We start from the raw sequence: 19,411 nt of genomic DNA on the forward strand, positions 1-19,411 counted from the left end.
TTTCTTCATAAGATTGCATTAAAGCATCAACGATATGTTTGGTAAAAGCCTTATTTTGACTATAAGCATGTGGAGAATTTAGCATGGATTGCAACAAGGAAATACAATCTATTAAAGAACAATTATCATAATTAAATTCCTTGAAATCCAAAATAGTGGGTTCATTTCTATGTAAAGTTTTGACCTCTTCAATCCCAATTTTACAAATTTTTGCATCAAGATCTAAAAACTCTAAATCATTGGGACGCTTTTTAACTAAAGTTGACTCATCTCCAGTCCTATCATTATCAAGATTCATATTGCAAAACAAAGATTTAATAGGAGACACATCAATCACTTTTAGATCTTCATCCTTATTACCTTCTAGATCTTCCGGTTTAGCGGCCATCTTATTGACTAAGGTGGCCTGCTTATCCGAAATTTGGGCTATTAATTTTTCAAGATGAGCAAACTGAGATCTCAAGCCATAAAATTCCTTAGACATATCATCAAGCTCTTTATTCATGTACTCCATAAAGCTTTTTTGTTCTTTAAGCTCGTTTCTAAAGAAATTATTATGCTCAAATTGCAAAGTCATAAAGCTTCTGACGTTGTTTTCAATTTCTTCCAACCTTTTAAGGTAAGGATCAACGTTTTTAGGCAGGGCCATTAGGGCACACAGGAAACAAGAAGCAAGCAAAGAGAGACGAACGGAAAGAGAGGGCGAATAAAACGGCAAGGGTGAAGTGGGGGAGAGGAAAACGAGAGGCAAATGGCAAATAATGTAATGCGAGGGATAAGAGTTTGTGATGGGTACTTGGTATGTCTTGACTTGTGCGTAGACTCCCCAGCAACGGCGCCAGAAATCCTTCTTGCTACCTCTTGAGCATGCGTTGGTTTTCCCTTGAAGAGGAAAGGGTGATGCAACAAAGTAGCGTAAGTATTTCCCTCGGTTTTTAAGAACCAAGGTATCAATCCAGTAGGAGGCCACACGCAAGTCCCTCGTACCTACACAAACAAATAAGAACGTTGCAACCAACGCGATAAAGGGGTTGTCAATCCCTTCACGGCCACTTCTAAAAGTGAGATCTGATAGAGATGATAAGATAACATTTTTGGTATTTTATAATAAAGAATAAAAGTAAAGATTGCAAAATAAATGGCGACAGAAATAGCTAGTTGACGGAAGATTAATATGATGGAAAATAGACCCGGGGCCATAGGTTTCACTAGTGGCTTCTCTCAAGATAGCATAAGTATTATTGTGGGTGAACAAATTACTGTCGAGCGATTGATAGAAAAGTGCATAGTTATGAGAATATCTAGGCATGACCATGTATATAGGCATCACGTCCGCGACAAGTAGACCGAAACGATTCTGCATCTACTACTATTACTTCACACATCGACCGCTATCCAGCATGCATCTAGAGTATTAAGTTCATAAGAACAGAGTAACGCGTTAGGCAAGATGACATGATGTAGAGGGATAAAATCAAGCAATGTGATATAAACCCCATCTTTTTTTCCTCGATGGAAACAATACAATACGTGCCTTGCTGCCCCTGCTGTCACTGGGAAAGGACACCGCAAGATTGAACCCAAAGCTAAGCACTTCTCCCATTGCAAGAAAGATCAATCTAGTAGGCCAAACCAAACTGATAATTCGAAGAGACTTGCAAAGATAACAAATCATACATAAAAGAATTCAGAGGAGATTCAAATATTGTTCATAGATAATCTTGATCATAAACCCACAATTCATGGATCTCGACAAACACACCGCAAAAAAGAGTTACATCGAATAGATCTCCAAGAAGATCGAGGAGAACTTTGTATTGAGATCCGAAGAGAGAGAAGAAGCCATCTAGCTAATAACTATGGACCCGAAGGTCTGAGGTAAACTACTCACACATCATCGGAGAGGCTATGGTGTTGATGTAGAAGCCCTCCGTGATTGATTCCCCCTCCGGCGGAGCGCCGGAAAAGGCCCCAAGATGGGATCTCACGGGTACAGAAGGTTGCGGCGATGGAAATAGGGTTTCGTGGTGCTCCTCGATGGTTTCAGGGTATATGGGTATATATAGGAGGAAGAAGTAGGTCGGTGGAACTGCGAGGGGCCCAGGAGGGTGGGAGTGCGCCCAGGGGAGCAGGCACGCCTCCCTGCCTCGTGCCCTCCTCGCTTCTTTGTTGACGTCCACTCCAAGTCCTCTAGATCACGTTTGTTCAAAAAATCACTCTCCCGAAGGTTTCATTCCGTTTGGATTCCGTTTGATATTCCTTTTCTGCAAAACACTGAAATAGGCAAAAAAAACAGCAATTTGCACTGGGCCTTGGTTTAGTAGGTTAGTCCCAATAATAATAATAATAAAGTGTGTAATAAAGCCCATTAAACATCCAAAACAGATAATATAATAGCATGGAACAATAAAAAATTATAGATACGTTGGAGGCGTATCAGCCTCCCAGCCCAACCGCCCTCGTACAAGTGGCCATAGTGGCAGTAGAAGAAATTCAAGCACCATCATGGGCAGAGTCCATTCTCAAGTTTCTGGTGAACAGAGAGCTACCGGCCGATGAGATCTCGGCCCGGCAAGTACAGCGCCGAGCAGGAGCCTACACGATAGTAAACTGAGAGCTCGTCAGACGCAGTGTTACTGGAGTCTTCCAGGGCTGCATAGAGCCAGAGAAGGATCAAGCAATCCTCAAAGATATCCACCAGGGCGAGTGTGGCCACCACGCGGCTTCCAGATCTCTTGTCGCCAAAGCTTTCCGCCATGGTTTCTTCTGGCCGACTGCTTTGGAGGACGCCAAGGAGTTAGTCAATCATTGCAAAGGGTGTCAAAAGTTCAGCTCCCAGCAGCATCTACCGGCCTCTGCACTCAAGATCATCCCCCTGGCCTGGCCCTTTGCTGTCTGGGGGCTAGGCATGGTAGGACCATTTAAGACAGCACGCGGCGGCATGACCCATCTGCTCGTCGCCATGGACAAATTCACCAAGTGGATTGAAGCAAAGCCACTCAAGAAGTTGAATGGTCCGACTACTGTGACCTTCATCGCAGACTTCACCACCCGGTACGGAGTACCACACAGCATCATCGCCGACAATGGCACAAATTTTGCCAAGGGAGCCTTGGCCCGTTTCTATGTGACGCAGGGCATCCTGTCGGCGTCCTGGGAACGGGGGTCCCAAGACTTCCCTGCCTGCGGCCCACGCGTGGCTCCACCAGCGGCCCTGTATGGCCCACCTTCACCAGCAAACACTCAAGACCCTCACGAGGGGCCAAGCCTCGCGAGGCGGACGACACAAGACCTCCTCGGGATGGCCTCACCAGGCTGGCTCACGAGGGGCGGAGAGATCAAGGCAAGGGACACCTCGGAAGGTTCCTATGACGCAAGCCATGACGACTAGAGCCAGGCGGGCGCCAGCGCGCGCAGTGTCCTCGTTTCCTCTTTGGTGCTAAAGGGGCAAGCGCAGGCGAGGAGTCCCGAGGCATCAGGCAAAGGTTTCCATATCGGTGCAACGAGACCAAGACCAGCAGGACGACAGGACGGAGGTCACCGTGTAGCCCAAGACGGCGTCACCACCAGAGCCTTTGGCAGGCGAAGCCCACCTTTAGTCAGGATAACTTGCACTAGTTCTCTCCCTTCGAATTTGGTCGTTGTTGGATCCCTTCCCGCTCAATATTTGGGGAGAGGACAAGGGCCTCTATTAATAGGACTAGCCACCACCATAGAAGGGGACGGATCATTCACATCATCCTCAACCACACACAAGTTCAGCAAGCACAAGAGAACCTCTCCTCAGGAGGCTGTTCTTCCCTTGTAACTATTCATCCTCAGCCCAAGAGGCAATCCACCACACCACACTGGAGTAGGGTATTACACCACATCGGTGGCCCGAACCAGTATGAACTCTTGTGTCTCTCTCTCTCTGCCGATTTGACGCGCTAAGCTTTGAGATCGCGGTGAGGGTGAGGGCATGATTAGGTAGGGAGAGATCTTCGTGCGCACCCCAGTGTTCGAACCTCAAGGGTTTTGCCGGAACCCGAAATCCGACATTTGGCGCGCCAGGTAGGGGTGCGCTTAAGCTTTCTTTCTGCCGTTCCGCGTCCCGTCGCTTCCTCGCATCCATGGCGGATGCTTGTCGAGCCCGTGCTGAGCGTCAGGCCGCCCTCGCCGCCCGCGTAACTCAGACCGCTCCTGTCGGCGGGCCTCCCCGTCGTTCCCCATCGCCCGCCGCCAATGCCGCCACCGGCCCGGCGGGGAACGAGCAGCAAGCATCCTCGCTGCACCCCTCGGTGCGGTGGGACGGTCGCACCGCTACTCCATCGCTAACCCCAGCCGGCTAGTCGTCTCACGCTCTTCGCGCTCCCATGGACGCGCAGGCCGTGCTGCTCATGTTACACGAGCTCCTGCGCTACCATCCAGTTAATGACCTCTACGAGGACTGGCTGGACCGCATCGCCGAGCTCGTCAGCGCCGCAGGGGTCTCCCCTGCACCATCCCTCTCACTACCTCGCCCTCCGCCAGCTGCGGGCGACGTGGCTCACGGAGCGCCTCCACCACCTCTGCACCAAGACGGCGTTCTGGTGCCAAGGCGCGCGGCCCCCCGGCGTGACCCGCCGCGTAGGGCGCCCGTGCGAGAAGAAGGAAGCTGCCAAGAAGTTCCCCGGCTACAAGAGAATGCGCCTGCGCTCCCAGCACCACTGCGACAAGACCACGTGCTGCCTGCGGCGGCGGTGCACGGGCATCAAGGGTAGGCTCCACATCAGCAAAGGGCACCAGTGGCCACCGCGGGCTGCTGCGCCTTCACTCCCGAGCTGCGTAGCGTCACCTGGCCGGGCAAGTTCAAGCCGGACCTGCCTCCTCGCTACGACGGCACCCCCGACCCCGCGGAGTTCCTGCAGCTCTACGAGCTGAGCATCGAGGTGGCCAACGGCGACGAAAAAGTCATGGCAAACTGGTTCCCCATGGCTCTCAAGGATGGCGCTCGCTCGTCGCTCCTGAACCTACCCCCGGGCTCGATCTCCTCCTGGAACGAGATGCACGATCGCTTCGTCGCCAACTTCCAGGGCACTCGCGACCGCCCTCCGGCCGCGGGTGACCTGCGCCGCATCAAGCAGCAGCCAGGAGAGACCCTGCAGAAGTACATCCAGCGCTTCAACAACGTTCGTCTCAAGATCCCCAAGGTGACGGATGAGGCCATCATCTCCGCGTTTTCTGATGGCGTCTGCGACGTCAAGATGAAGGAGGAGCTCGCCATCCACGAGGAGCTGTGCACGGCCTTGGACCTCTTCAACCTGGCGACCAAGTGCGCAAGAGCTGAGCAGGGGCGCCTTTCCCTCCTCGAGCTACCCGCTACCGACCCAGAGGAGAAGAAAGCCAAGGCCAAGGACGTGAAGCACAGGGGAGTAGTCGTGCTCGCGGCGGAGCCAGACACGAAGCGCGGCCGTGACCATCCCGAGTCATCCAAGAGCAGCCGGTCGTTCTGCGCCTTCCACGACGTGCACAGCCACAACACCAACGACTGTCAAGAACTCAGGGCCATTCGAGATGGACACCTCGGTCGACGCCCCGAGCGCAACAACCGGGGCTACGGCCGAGGAGGAGGACGAGGCGGAGGACGCAGGGACGATCGTGGCCCCCGCCAGGAGTGGCACGACCGGCCTCGCAAGGACCGCTGGCAGGACCATCCTTGTATGGGAGCATGGAGGGACCAGCCTTGCGAGGACCGCCCTTAGGGCAATGCTGGTCTTCCTCCGTTGCCGCCACCGCCAAGAAGGAACGACAACCACCATCAGGACGAGGGGGCTGGGGGCTTCCAGGAACCGCGCGCCATCGCCTGCATCTTCGGCGGAGCTCAAGCCCCAGCCTCTCAGCATATCTTCGAGCAGTTTGCTCGCGAGGTGAACGCAGCCCTTCCCAGGCTCGAGGCCACGCACCCTCTCAGGTGGTCCAAGTGCACCATCACCTTCAGCTCAGTGGACCAGCTCAAGTGCGCGGCCACCGCTGGCGCCCTCCCGATGCTCTACTCACCCGTCATCAACAACATACAAGTCACCAAGACCCTCATCGACGGTGGAGCAGGGCTTAACGTCCTGTCCGTCGAGACGTTCGACAGCCTCCAAGTGCCATACGATCAGCTTCAGCCAACCAAGCCCTTCTCAGGAGTGACCGACGGCTCCACCACGCCGATAGGGCAGGTCCGCCTCCCTGTCACCTTCGGACAGCATGACAACTACCGCACCGAGCTCATCGACTTCGACGTTGCCCACATCACGAGGGAGGCGCTCGGGCACCACGTGGAGGTGTGCTTCACGGCACGTTTCCCTCGGGAGGACACCAGGCGGGGAGCGCTGCTCAGGAGTTCATCAACAAGACCACTCAGGAGCTGCAGGATGCAAGAGCCGTGCGCGGCGACCGCCGCCCACCTAGCGCAGCTCCCCATCCAGGCGAGGATGGCGGGCAGCGCGTCTGCGTCGACATTCCAGGGCTCAACAGGGCCGCATCTCAGGAGCTCTTTTGGCCTTCGCGTGTGGGACATTGCGAGGGCCCACCTCACAGCTATGTTCGCATGCCATTCGGCCTGCAGAGCATGGCAGCCGCCTTCCAGCGCAACCTGTGGAGCATCCTGGCGGTTTAGGAGGCCAGGCATCACGCAGTCCTGATGGATATGGAGACGGTCCTCAAGGAACCGCCCGGACCCCCAGAGCCTCCCGAGGCTAAGGGCCCCGGTGGCTCGTGAGGAGCAACCCCTTCGCCACGCATCTTCAGCTGCCCCAACATCCCTTCGACGACGGAACCAGGTGACATTTTCAAAGTTTATTTAGCTGGGAGCCCCCCCGGGCTGCATCATTCCCAGGTCGCCTGGGTCTGTCCCTGCGTCATGTATCCTTTTACGTCTTTAGCTTACTCTGCTGGGGGCGCCCCTCGGGCTGCATCATCCCTAGGCCGCTCGGGTCTGGCCCAGTGGCATGTATTGTTCTTGCATTTACCTGAGCTAGCTTGCTTTTCATGCATAATTTATCTATGGTTATCACCTGGCTGATTGTCACCCACCACGGGAGCTACACACGCTGGCATGGCGCTTGTGCTCGGGTCCGTCCCTGCAACGTCGACAAATCTGAGCGGTCGAGCTCTGGCTCGCGGCACGCCCCGCGCACGTCACCTCACCAGGCCCTCGGTGCCTTCATCTTCTTGCAGAGCAACCTGCGGCAAACCGGTAATCATTGTGGTGATCTGTGTCCCTCTTCGTGCTAACCTGCAGGAACCTCCTGAAGACGACAGCAGGCGGCACCACGGGCTCCTTCTTCTCCCACGCGATTCGCTTGCGCGTTAAAAGGGGGGCTCCCGAGCATCGCGACTCAGGAGCTCTTACTGGATCTCAAGCCCTCACCCCCTGATCTTGACCACGGCATCGCAACCTGGCATACCAGCAGCGGCTGAGCTCACTCGAGGGCCGGGACCTGAGGATGCAGAGCACAAAGAAGAGCGTGGAGAGGAGGGGGAGGCTGGCGCGGGCCTAACCTAGCTACCCAGCAGTAGTCAACGCACAAGTTTGGCGCAACCCAAGGAACCAGCTCCGGAATGCCAAGATAAATCTCGCGCCTGGATCAACCCAGCGCTACAACATAGGATCCTCACCTATGGCAGCCTTGTTACGGCAACATCGCCACCCTTTCCTGCCTCTCGGTAGTTCGTTGAGCACTAAAGGGGACCTCTTGAGCATCGCACCTCAGGAGCTCTTACTGGACCTCGGGCCGCTCACCTCCTGGCCTTGACCACGGCATCGCGACCTGGCATACCAGTGACGGTTGCAGCCTGCCTGGGGACCGGGACCTGTCGGCGTAGAGCACCAAGCTGCCGCAGGGTTGGAAATGGGAGATCGGGCCGAAACAAGACATGCATTCTCAAATTTTCATAATAAGGATAATATGAACAAGAGAACATTACAGACCCTTTACAAGCCCCCACGGGTTCCATTTTGATTCCTCGCATGGAACAAAAGAAGAGAGTTCCTAGGAGCCCTATCTACACGTGTCAGTGCATCCGACGCCATCATCAACAGTGGGCCACGGGAGGCCGGTGCCAACCCCATCCAGATCAGTGATGGCGGCAGCCGGACGCTGCGGTCTTGCTCAGGGCCCGGCAAAAGCTCGGAGGCACGTAGCTGTCGTCGCTCGTCTCCAGGGTCTCGTAGGGCTCGGGTGAGTGGCTGGACTCCCAAGCGCCACCGCTGCTGCTGGAGGAGCCGCTGACGAGACCAGCGGCAAGCTCGGTGCTGGCCACTGCGCTGCTCCGACGACCCCCTCCAGGGCAGCACTCCAAGCGGCGGCCTTCCGCGTCGAAGACCTTGAAGAACATCATGGAGGCATCGTCGTACCTGAAGTGGATGGCGAGGGCGCATTCCGCGCAGCAAACCCGAGCAACCTGGCCCCAGCCTCGGGTCATGAAAATCTTGCCTGGGGAGACGGTTTCGACTTCCGCTCCAGTGGGCGTGCTGCAGCCAAAGCTCGAGGGGGCCCCTCGGTGGCATCTCGGTGGAGAAGAACTGCGGAAAGCGGATCCAGGTGCACGGAGGCATCACCGCCCACATCACAAGTTCGCGCGAGGAGTCTGCGGCGTGGACTCCTGGGGCGACGGCGTGAGTCACCGCGTCATGGCGACCACGGACCCGGCGCGGGCGGCGGCGCTCGTCGCCTCCTCCTCTGAAGCCCTCAGCTTGGGTGTACAAAGAGAGCGGGTACCCAGGCGGAGGCCGCTCGTACAAAGGCCTCGACACCTCCAGCCTCACGACCATGTCGCGGCGGTAGCTCGGCCTCTTCTTCGGCGGGAGTGGCCCGGGCTCGTCGCGGGGGTTTTGAAGGAAATATGCCCTAGAGGCAATAATAAAGTTATTATTTATTTCCTTATATCATGATAAATGTTTATTATTCATGCTAGAATTGTATTAACCGGAAGCATAATACATGTGTGAATACATAGACAAACATAGTGTCACTAATATGCCTCTACTTGACTAGCTCGTTGATCAAAGATGGTTATGTTTCCTAGCCATAGACATGAGTTGTCATTTTATTAACGGGATCACATCATTAGGAGAATGATGTGATTGACTTGACCCATTCCGTTAGCTTAGCACTCGATCGTTTAGTATGTTGCTATTGCTTTCTTCATGACTTATACATGTTCCTATGACTATGAGATTATGCAACTCCCATTTACCGGAGGAACACTTCGTGTGCTACCAAACGTCACAACGTAACTGGGTGATTATAAAGGTGCTCTACAGGTGTCTCCAAAGGTACTTGTTGGGTTGGCGTATTTCGAGATTAGGATTTGTCACTCCGATTGTCGGAGAGGTATCTCTGGGCCCACTCAGTAATACACATCACTATAAGCCTTGCAAGCATTGTAACTAATGAGTTAGTTGCGGGATGATGTATTACGGAACAAGTAAAGAGACTTGCCAGTAACGAGATTGAACTAGGTATCGAGATACCGACGATCGAATCTCGGGCAAGTAAAATACCGATGACAAAGGGAACAACGTATGTTGTTATGCGGTTTGACCGATAAAGATCTTCGTAGAATATGTGGGAGCCAATATGAGCATCCAGGTTCCGCTATTGGTTATTGACCGGAGAGGTGTCTCAGCCATGTCTACATAGTTCTCGAACCCGTAGGGTCCGCACGCTTAATGTTACGATGACAGTTATATTATGAGTTTATATGTTTTGATGTACCGAAGGATTTCGGAGTCCCGGATGAGATCAGGGACTTGACGAGGAGTCTCGAAATGGTCGAGACGTAAAGATCGATATATTGGACGACTATATTCGGACATCGCAAAGGTTCCGAGTGATTCGGGTATTTTTTGGAGTACCGGAGAGTTACGGGAATTCGTATTGGGCCTTAATGGGCCATACGGGAAAGGCGAGAAAGGCCCCAAAGGGTGGCCGCACCCCTCCCCATGGACTAGTCCGAATTGGACTAGGGAGGGGGGCGCCCCCTTCCTTCTTTCTCCTTCTCCCTTCCCTTTTCCTACTCCAACAAGGAAAGGAGGAGTCCTACTCCCGGTGGGAGTAGGACTCCCCCCTTGGCGCGCCCTCCTCCTTGGCCGGCCGCCTCCCCCTTGCTCCTTTATATACGGGGGCAGGGGGGCACCCCATAGACACACAATTTATCATTGATCCCTTAGCCGTGTGCGGTGCCCCCCTCCACCATATTACACCTCGATAATATCGTAGCGGTGCTTAGGCGAAGCCCTGCGTCGGTAGAACATCATCATCGTCACCATGCCGTCGTGCTGACAAAACTCTCCCTCAACACTCGGCTGGATCGGAGTTCGAGGGACGTCATCGAGTTGAACGTGTGCTGAACTCGGAGGTGCCGTACGTTCGGTACTTGATCGGTCGGATCGTGAAGACGTATGACTACATCAACCGCGTTGTGTTAACGCGTCCGCTATCGGTCTACGAGGGTACGTGGACAACACTCTCCCCCCTCGTTGCTATGCATCACCATGATCTTGCGTGTTCGTAGGAAATTTTTTGAAATTACTACGTTCCCCAATAGTGGTATCAGAGCCAAGTTTTATGCATTGATGTTATATGCACGAGTAGAACACAAGTGAGTTGTGGGCGATATAAGTCATACTGCTTACCAGCATGTCATACTTTGGTTCGGCGGTATTGTGAGATGAAGCGGCCCGGACCGACATTACGCGTATGCTTACGCGAGACTAGTTTCACCGTTGCGAGCACTCGATGCTTAAAGGTGACTGGCGGGTGTCTGTCTCTCTCACTTTAGTTGAACCGAGTGTGGCTACGCCCGGTCCTTGCGAAGGTTAAAACAGCACCAACTTGACAAACTATCGTTGTGGTTTTGATGCGTAGGTAAGAACGGTTCTTGCTAAGCCCGTAGCAGCCACGTAAAACTTGCAACAACAAAGTAGAGGACGTCTAACTTGTTTTTGCAGGGCATGTTGTGATGTGATATGGTCAAGACATGATGCTATATTTTATTGTATGAGATGATCATGTTTTGTAACCGAGTTATCGGCAACTGGCAGGAGCCATATGGTTGTCGCTTTATAGTATGAAATGCAATCGCCATGTAATTGTTTTACTTTATCACTAAGCAGTAGCGATAGTCGTAAAAGCAATAGTTGGCGAGACGACAACGATGCTACGATGGAGATCAAGGTGTCGCGCCGGTGACGATGGTGATCATGACGGTGCTTCGGAGATGGAGATCACAAGCACAAGATGATGATGGCCATATCATATCACTTATATTGATTGCATGTGATGTTTATCTTTTATGCATCTTATCTTGCTTTGATTGACGGTAGCATTATAAGATGATCTCGCACTAAAATTTCAAGATAAAAGTGTTCTCCCTGAGTATGCACCATTGCGAAAGTTCTTCGTGCTGAGACACCACGTGATGATCGGGTGTGATAGGCTCTACGTTCAAATACAACGGGTGCAAAACAGTTGCACACGCGGAATACTCAGGTTAAACTTGACGAGCCTAGCATATGCAGATATGGCCTCGGAACACGGAGACCGAAAGGTCGAGCGTGAATCATATAGTAGATATGATCAACATAGTGATGTTCACCATTGAAACTACTCCATCTCACGTGATGATCGGGCATGGTTTAGTTGATATGGATCACGTGATCACTTAGAGGATTAGAGGGATGTCTATCTAAGTGGGAGTTCTTAAGTAATATGATTAATTGAACTTAAATTTATCATGAACTTAGTCCTGATAGTATTTTGCAAATTATGTTGTAGATCAATAGCTCGCGTTGTTGCTTCCCTGTGTTTATTTTTGATATGTTCCTAGAGAAAAATTATGTTGAAAGATGTTAGTAGCAAAGATGCGGATTGGATCTGTGATCTGAGGATTATCCTCATTGCTGCACAGAAAATTATATCCTTGATGCACCGCTAGGTGACAGACCTATTGCAGGAGCAGATGCAGACGTTATGAACGTTTGGCTAGCTCAATATGATGACTACTTGATAGTTTAGTGCACCATGCTTAACGGCTTAGAATCGGGACATCAAAGACGTTTTGAGCGTCATGGACCATATGAGATGTTCCAGGAGTTGAAGTTAATATTTTAAGCAAATACCCGAGTTGAGAGATATGAAGTCTCCAACAAGTTCTATAGCTAAAAGATGGAGGAGAATAGCTCAAGCAGTGAGCATGTGCTCAGATTGTCTGGGTACTACAATCGCTTGAATCAAGTTGGAGTTAATCTTCCAGATAAAATAGTGATTGACAGAATTCTCTAGTCACCATCACCAAGTTAGTAGAACTTCGTGATGAACTATAGTATGCAAGGGATGACGAAAGTAATTCCCGAGCTCTTCGTGATGCTGAAATCGACGAAGGTAGAAATCAAGAAAAACATCAAGTGTTGATGGTTGACGAGACCACTAGTTTCAAGAAAAGGGCAAAGGGAAGAAGGGGAGCTTCAAGAAGAACGGCAAGCAAGTTGCTGCTCAAGTGAAGAAGCCTAAGTCTAGCCCTAAGCCTGAGACTAAGTGCTTCTACTGCAAAGGGACTGGTCACTGGAAGCGGAACTACCCCAACTATTTGGTGGATAAGAAGGATGGCAAAGTGAACAAAGGTATATTGGATATACATGTTATTGATGTGTACTTTCCTAGTGTTTATAGCAACCCCTCGGTATTTGATACTGGTTCAGTTGCTAAGAGTAGTAACTCGAAACGGGAATTGCAGAATAAACAGAGACTAGTAAAAGGCGAGGTGACGATGTGTGTTGGAAGTAGTTCCAAGATTGATATGATCATCATCGCACACTCCCTATACTTTGGGGATTAGTGTTGAAACTAAATAAGTGTTATTTGGTGTTTGCGTTGAGCATGAATATGATTTGATCATGTTTGTTGCAATACGGTTATTCATTTAAATTAGAGAATAATTGTTGTTCTGTTATGAATAAAACCTTCTATGGTCATACACCCAATAAAATGGTTTGTTGGATCACGATCGTAGTGATACACATATTCATAATAATTAAGCCAAAAGATGCAAAGTTAATAATGATAGTGCAACTTATTTGTGGCACTGCCGTTTAGGTCATATTGGTGTAAAGCGGATGAAGAAACTCCATACTGATGGGATTTTGGAATCACTTGATTATGAATCACTTGATGCTTGCAAACCGTGCCTCATGGGCAAGATGACTAAAACGCCGTTCTTCGGAACTATGGATAGAGCAACAGATTTATTGGAAATCATACATACAGATGTATGTGGTCCGATGAATATTGAGGCTCGTAGCAGGTATCATTATTTTCTGACCTTCACAGATGATTTGAGCAGATATGGGTATATCTACTTAATGAAACAGAAGTCTGAAACATTTGAAAAGTTCATATAATTTCAGAGTGAAGCGGAAAATCATTGTAACAAGAAAATAAAGTTTCTACGATCTGATCGTGGAGAAGAGTATTTGAGTTACGAGTTTGGCCTTCAGTTAAAACAATGTGAAATAGTTTCACTACTCACGCCACTTGGAACACCACGGTGTTATGGTGTGTCCGAACATCGTAACCGTACTTTATTAGATATGGTGCGATATATGATGTCTCTTACCAATCTACCACTATCGTTTTGGGGTGATGCATTAGAGACAGCTGCATTCACGTTAAATAGGGTACCATCTAAATCTGTTGAGACGACATCTTATGAACTGTGGTTTGGCAAGAAACCAAAGTTGTCGTTTCTTAAAGTTTGGGGTTGCGATGCTTATGTGAAAAGGTTTCATCCTGATAAGCTCAAACCCAAATCGGAGAAATGTGTCTTCATAGGATACCCAAAGGAGACGGTTGGGTACACCTTCTATCACAGATCCGAAGGCAAGACATTCGTTGCTAAGAACGGATCCTTTCTAGAGAAGGAGTTTCTCTCGAAAGAAGTGAGTGGGAGGAAAGTAGAACTTGATGAGGTAACTGTACCTGCTCCCTTATTGGAAAGTAGTTCATCACAGAAATCTGTTCCTGTGACTCCTACACCAATTAGTGAGGAAGTTAATGATGATGATCATGTAACTTCAGATAAAGTTACTACCAAACCTCGTAGGTAAACCAGAGTGAGATCCACACCAGAGTGGTACGGTAATCCTATTCTGGAGGTCATGTTATTTGACCATGACGAACCTACGAACTATGAGGAAGCAATGATGAGCCCAGATTCCGCGAAATGGCTTGAGGCCATGAAATCTGAGATAAGATCCATATATGAGAACAAAGTATGGACTTTGATTGACTTGCCCAATGATCAGCGAGCCATTGAGATTAAATGGAACTTCAAGAGGAAGACAGACAGTGATAATAGTGTTACTGTCTACAAAGCTAGAATTGTCGCAAAAAGGTTTTCGACAAGTTCAAGGTGTTGACTACGATGAGAGTTTCTCACTTGTATCTATGCTTAAGTCTGTCTGAATAATGTTAGCAATTGCCGCATTTTATGACATATGGCAAATGGTTAAACAAAACTGCATTCCTTAATGGATTTATTAAAGAAGAGTTGTATATGATGCAACCAGGAGGTTTTTTCAATCCTAAAAGTGCTAACAAAATATGCAAGCTCCAGCGATCCATCTATGGACTGGTGCAAGCATCTCGGAGTTGGAATATACGCTTTGATAAGTTGATCAAAGGATATAGTTTTATACAGACTTGCGGTGAAGCCTGTATTTACAAGAAAGTGAGTGGGAGCACTACATCATTTCTGATAAGTATATGTGAATGACATATTGTTGATCGGAAATAATGTAGAATTATTCTGCAAAGCATAAAGGAGTGTTTAAAAGGAGTTGTTCAAAGAAAGACCTCGGGGAAGCTGCTTACATATTGAGCATCAAGATCTATAGAGATAGATCATGACGCTTGATAAGTTTTTTCAATGAGTACATACCTTAACAAGATTTTGAAGTAGTTCAAAATAGAACAGTCAAAGAAAGAGTTCTTGCCTGTGTTACAAGGTGTGAAATTGAGTAAGACTCAAAGCCCGACCACGGCAGAAGATAGAAAGAGAATGAAAGTCATTCCCTATGCCTTGGCCATAGGTTCTATAAAGTATGCCATGCTTTGTACCAGATCTATTGTATACCCTACACTGATTTTGGCAAGGGAGTACAATAGTGATCTAGGAGTAGATCACTGGACAGCGGTCAAAATTATCCTTAGTGGAATAAGGATATGTTTCTCGATTATGGAAGTGACAAAAGGTTCGTCGTAAAGGGTTACGTCGATGCAAGTTTTGACACTAATCTAGATGACTCTAAGCCTCGGTCTAGATACATATTGGAAGTGGGAGCAATTAGCTAGAGTAGCTCCGTGCAGAGCATTGTAGACATAGAAATTTGCGAAATACTTACGGATCTGAATGTGACAGACCCGTTGACTAAAATTATCTCACAATCAAAACATGATCACACCTTAGTACTCTTTGGGTGTTAATCACATAGCGATGTGAACTAGATTATTGACTCTAACCCTTTGGGTGTTGGTCACATGACAATGTGAACTATGGGTGTGTCACAGCCCTAGATTCATGACTGTAAATAGTTGCATCAGTGAGCATGCATCATGTCTATATTTGTTTGAAATTTGAAATGGGGATGACAAACCCTAGCACCAAATGAAATGCAATTAGGATCAAAATAAAAATATTTTCAATGAACCTGAATTGCCCTTCAAAAATGTTCAGCATCTTTGCCTTGGTCTAGAACCTCTGACAAAAATGGTGCACACTTTTCTAGGACATCATAAGGTCACTGGATTAAATCATATGTTATTTGCATTTGGTTATTTAAATGCTATAAAATATTTCAAATGTCCAAATAATCATAAACTTAAATGTTTACTGTTGGATATATTCCAAACAGTGGGCTTGAGAAAGTTTCATGATTTTGAGTGTGCCTAAGTATTTTTAATAAAGCCCTAAAACTACAGAAGAAATAGAAAAACAGAAAGGAATTAGAAAAGGAGAGAGAGAGAAAACCCACCTGGGCTTACCTCCTGCAGCCCACCTGGTGGGCCAACTGTGCAGCCCAGCCCACCACCGCAGCTCCTGTCGTCTTCCTCCTCAGGCCAGTAGGCAGGGCGTATGCCCGACGCGCGCGCGCACGCGCCGAGCCACCTCCTGCTTCCCCGGGGCGCCTTGAGCCTTCCGTAGCGCCACGCCACCCCCCAGAACCGTTCGGATCGATCTCTCCCTCCCTCGCTCTCCCCCTCGCCCGTTCCCCGCCATGGTCGAAGCCTCCATGGACGCGCCGCCGTAACCCCGCGCCCACAGCCACTGCCTCACCTCCCTGACGCATCCCAGAGCTCCGCCTCGACCTACTCCTCCTCCTCACCGCGCCAAGTGTGCCGGGAAGCTCCGTTTCGTCTTCACCGTCGTTGTCTTCAACCTGCGGCCGCCGAGATCGCCTCCGCCGCCCCGTTTGCTCCGGTCATCCCCCGAGCTCGCCGTCCACCCCACGACGATCACCGTGAGCTTCTGCCCATCCTCCCCCTCTCCGTTCGCTCTACCGCGCACCGTAGCGACCACACCGCGCTCACCCGCACGCGCCTCCGCCTGCTCTCGTCGCCGACGTGCTCCCGGCCAACTAATGGACCGGCCGTCGTGCCCAACCTGCTCGCCGTGCTGCGTAGAGCCCGTAGGTGCCATGCTCGAGCCGCTACGGCCACCACAACCGCATCGCCGCGCACACCCGAACGCCGACCGCCGCCTCAAGCTCGTTTCCGGCGAGCTCCGGCTGCCCTAGCTGCTGCTGCTAGCTGCAACGGGCGCAGGTGAGTCCCAGCTCCCCGTAGCCGCTCTCCGCCGTCCAAACGGTCGTCGGAACAGCGAGCCCGAGCCCTCCGTCGCGTCTACTGCCGCCGGCGGCTTAACGCCGGCATGTTAGGCCTGTTGACCAGGGGTTTGACCTTCCCTGGGTCATTGACATGTGGGGCCAGCCCCTGCTAATATCCTAATTTAGGTTTAACTAAAATAGGATTAGCCCCTGTGACACTGACACGTGGGCCCCACCGTCCAGGTTTGACCTGGACCGCCCAGTTGACTTGCTGACATCACTATGACGTAATGCTGACGCTATAAATCATTTTCTGGATTTATTCTTATTCAGGAAATTCCAGAAAATCCTATAAACTTCTAAAAATCATAGAAAATAATCTATAGCTCAGAATGAAAAGATTTATATATGAAAAATGATCAGAAAAATCCAATCTATCCATCTGCACTGGTTTCATGAATGTTAGAGCAACTTAACCTTGCTGTTTAGGTCAAACATGTTAATGCACATATATGAACCCATAACTTGAGTTTGTATTTGAATCTTTGGTTCAAATAAGCTCAGACCCATCTGGTTGTAGTTGCATTAGCCCAACACACTCATATTTCCATGTCATGATCATGCATCATATTGTGCATTGCATTGATTGTGTTTCCTCTCTATTGCCGGTATTTGTTCCCCCTCAGTAGACGTTGATCCGGCGATGAGATCGATGACACTGATGAAGATCTATACTATGTTCAGAAGTGCCAGGCAAGCAAAAACCCCTTGTTCATTCCAATACAATCCCACTCTCTCGCTCCTGCTCTCTTTTATTGCATTAGGACAACAACGATTCATCTGTTACATGCTGCGGTAGTTGAACCCCTTTCCTCTGCATGACCTGTCATTGCCACAGTAAATAGATGAAACCCACTAGCATGAGTAGGAGTTGTTTGAGCCCTGGTGTGCCTACTCATTCATGCTTGTTGTCGTGCCTGCTATTGCTTAGAGTTGTGTCAGGTCTGATTCATCGGGGATGAATTGGAAAGTTGTGAACATGTCCTACTGTGTGTGAGCTAAGTGTGTGAACACGATTTGTTAAAGCTAGCGGTGAGAGGCCATGTAGGAGTACATGGTGGGTTGTCTCATTGAAACCGTCCTCAGGAACTGAGTTCTGTGTTTGTGATCCATGAACAGCTACTACCATGCATTGGAATGCTTAAGTGCCCCTCTCGACTTATTAATCAACATGATCTCTGTCCAGGAGTTGCAACTAGTTTCTGGTGTTTGTAGGTAGTGTTAGTAGTCTACCAAGTGGCACCCGGTACAGGTGGGCTTGGGACAGACTAGGCACCGTGGCCGGGTATGCCAAGCGTCGCCCGTTTGGTGGGCTTGGAACCCTGTACACATCGTTTGGGGCCGTGAGCGACACCCCGGCCGGATCTCCTTGCGGATGGAACCCGAATAGGCGATAAACCTGGACGAGAGACTTGTGTGGTTAGTCAGGTCGTGGCCGACTCCCTCGCCAGGCTTCCGCTTGAAGGTTGCCGAGTAACACGACGTGTACATGGTGGTAAGTGGCGAGAGCGTGTGTGAAGAAGTACACCCCTGCAGGGTTAACATCATCTATTCGAATAGCCGTGTCCGCGGTAAAGGACTTCTGGGTTGCCTGTACAGTTCATAGACAAGTGAAAGTGGATACTCTAAAATGCGCAAGATAAGCGTGAGTGCTATGGATGGCGTTCTCGTAGGGAGACGGGAGCGGATCCATAGTGGTGTATTGATATGGTGAATATGTGGACTCGTGTGCGCCACCTCAAAAGAGTTACTTGCAGTCGTAGTTCAGGTTAGCCACTGAGTCAAAGCTGGCTTGCTGCAGTTAAACTCCACCACCCCTTTTGTTGATACCGATGCATATGTAGATAGTTCTGATGTAAGTCTTGCTGGGTACATTTGTACTCATGTTTGCCTATTTTATGTTTTGCAGAGAGACGTCAGTCTCGCTAGTAGTGCTGTGTGGACTTCGACGTTTAGCTTGTTACCTCAGCTACGATCTTGTGCCCTCGACAGGGTCTGGTAGATAGTCAGGCTTCTCAGCCTTTTTCATTTGTAGTTGTCTGTACTCAGACAAGTTAAGCTTCCGCATGTGCTTGTTGCTTGTATGCTCTGTATGTTGGGGTCATGAGACCCATGTTTGTAATATCTCGCTCCTCGGAGCCTAATGAATAAGTACTTGAGTCGTAGAGTTATGTTGTGATGCCATGTTGTATTTACACATATCGAGCATATTGTGTGTATGATTGCAATGCTTGGTATGTGTGGGATCCGATAACCTAGTTGTTTATCCTTGGTAGCCTCTCTTATGGGGAAATGTAGTCTTGTGCTTCCATGAGCCATAGTAGTCCGCTACAGCCCGGTTCACCAGAGTCCTGCTAGCCCAGCACTACTACCCCGGAACACTTGACTGGCCGGCATGTGATTCACTTCGTTCCTGTGTCTGTCCCTTTGGGGAAATGTCACGCGGTGCCATCCGGAGTCCTGCCTAGCCTGCTACAGCCCGGTTCACCGGTGTCCTGTTAGCCCAGTGCTACAGCC

The 19,411-nt window shown here is 49.9% G+C and overlaps 1 protein-coding gene across 1 annotated transcript in view; it reads right to left on the reverse strand.

Moving 5' to 3' along the window:
* LOC141027076 (uncharacterized) overlaps positions 1-19,411 on the reverse strand; it is a 135,521-nt gene that overhangs the window by 103,551 nt on the left and 12,559 nt on the right. The window lies entirely within an intron of this gene.

Source organism: Aegilops tauschii, chromosome 7 (assembly GCF_002575655.3).
Source record: "Aegilops tauschii subsp. strangulata cultivar AL8/78 chromosome 7, Aet v6.0, whole genome shotgun sequence".
NCBI classification, from domain to species: Eukaryota; Viridiplantae; Streptophyta; class Magnoliopsida; order Poales; family Poaceae; genus Aegilops; species Aegilops tauschii.